This window comes from Aulonocara stuartgranti (assembly GCF_965226115.1).
Source record: "Aulonocara stuartgranti genome assembly, chromosome: 1".
Taxonomy (NCBI): Eukaryota; Metazoa; Chordata; class Actinopteri; order Cichliformes; family Cichlidae; genus Aulonocara; species Aulonocara stuartgranti.
Window position 1 is genome coordinate 25224731 of NC_138939.1, and position 2074 is coordinate 25226804.

General features: G+C 43.9%; 1 long non-coding RNA gene across 2 annotated transcripts; it reads right to left on the reverse strand.

Annotated features, from left to right (window-relative positions):
* Nucleotides 1-308: 308 nt before the first annotated feature.
* Nucleotides 309-909, reverse strand: LOC309710542. Of its 2 annotated transcripts, XR_014277734.1 has the most exons (3): nt 754-909; nt 527-676; nt 309-445 (listed from the first exon to the last, which is right to left on the reverse strand). It is a non-coding gene; the product is annotated as an uncharacterized lncRNA (long non-coding RNA). The 2 variants fall into 2 exon arrangements; XR_014277735.1 differs by having other exon boundaries at nt 309-676.
* Nucleotides 910-2074: the final 1165 nt, after the last annotated feature.

The window sequence follows — 2074 nt, forward strand, 5'->3', positions numbered from 1 at the left end:
TTAAATCTCACATTAGATCTTGAATCAAATATTAAAGTTGAAAGTCTTTACTGAAATACACCACGAGAACAAAGTAATGTAACAATGGTCAGTGGGAACAAAATTGGAATTCAAAATCACACAAAAACATGAAACATGTTTCCTTCATTTTTTTGGTCAGAAGGAGAGAGAGGAAGGTAAAGACCTCTACACACTGGATGTGTAAAATTCATGCAAATATTTTCTGCATTAAAATTATTTTCAGATTTTGTCAAGAACCGAAGTTCAACACACAAGCTGGACCCAGGAGCAGAACACACACACAGCGGTACGAGAGAAAAAATAAACTTTATTATAACTGAGAGTGTCCCGGGAGAGTAGAAGGGAGAAAACGCACGGAACCAGAGAAACCGAGGGACCGGGAGAAGAATCGCGCAGGAAACGCCGAGAGCGGGACCGTGGGAGGCTGAAACAGAAAAAGAAAAAAGGATTATTGGGGTGCGGGTAAACCGGCAGCATACGAGGGGAGGTAGTGTACGCGTCTTACGATGATAGCGGGGCCAAGGGAACCGGAGGGAGGGGTGAGGGTCCGTGGGGAGAAGCTCCAGAAAGGGCGAGGCGGCTGGGGTTGATCGTGATCCAAATTCTGGACAGGCAGGTGGACAGGCTGGTGACTCAAAACACGCCGAGCAGTGATCTGGGTATACAAGGCAGAGTTAGTACTAGTTCATACGGATAGGATTGCCTAAGGACTTTCCCGTAGGTGTGCGTTACCGCTGAAGGACGATTACGGACTGGCGTGGAGCAGCAGGCTGGGCAGGATTAAATGGTCCACCTGGTGATCGCCTGGGATGGGATGCAGGTGTGGAGTCAGCGGCCACGCCCACGGGAGTGGGCATCCCATCAGCACCTCAGACGCCGGGCCGCGGACCATGACAGATTTACTTGTTCTTAATGCAGCAGTTCACACCCAGTACCTAACAAGGACAAATTTGCAGCAATTTTTTTTTTTTTATCAAGTTGGATCAAGTTTTCAGAACACATTTGTCCAATCAGACCACTGCATTTGGCAACAAGTGCATTTGTCGCTTATGTACAGGTACACTGAACACATACCTCAGACACACAGCTCGATGCTGCTCTGCATCAATCTGGTCTCTGAAATTCTTCCTTTTCCCACATCTGAGGGATTTGGTCCAAACTCTGCCAACAAGAGAACCTAGAATCTCATTTTTTCAATATATATGTTGCGCTTGACTAATTTCTCACTTTTCAGAGAAGTCTAATGTGCTGGCTGAAATTTTATTGAAAAAAAGTGAAAAAAAATTTTTGCCTAATGAATAACAACATAATTTTTAGTTTTAAAAACATTTTTGACAAATTTCTAAAGTATTTGTGGTTTTGTAGATAAATTAAGCCCTGTATATGTTAGTAAAAATTCTGCAGAACACCGCTCTTCTGATGTCACTGCAATCACGTTTTGTACCATTTGGGAACTCTATGATCCTGTATTTATATGTGCTCCAAATCTAGAAATGTACTTACTCATGCACTTGTGCCTTTGCATACCATGTTACAAAAATCAGGAGCTGCATAACTGAAATGGGACCAAAGAGGCATAATTTTTGGCAGACACTTCAATTTATTAAATGGTAAACTGGTAAATGGCCTGTATTTGTATAGCGCTTTACTTAGTCCCTAAGGACCCCAAAGTGCTTTACACTACATTCAGTCATTCATCCATTCACACACTGGTGATGGAAAGCTACATTGTGGCCACAGCTGCCCTGGGGCGCACTGACAGAGGCGAGGCTGCCGGACGCTGGCGCCACCGGGCCCTCTGACCACCACCAGTAGGCAACGGGTGAAGTGTCTTGCCCAAGGACACAACGACCGAGACTGTCGGAGCTGGGACTCAAAGCAGCAACCTTCCGATTACAAAACGAACTGCCAACTCTTGAGCCACGATTGCCCCACTATTACACCTACCTTTAATCATTTATCTAAAAAAAAAATGCATCTGAAATTTCTCAATTTTCTTATTTAATATTTTTTAACCCACTAAAGTCCAAGTCATCATACTAACCCTCTAAGT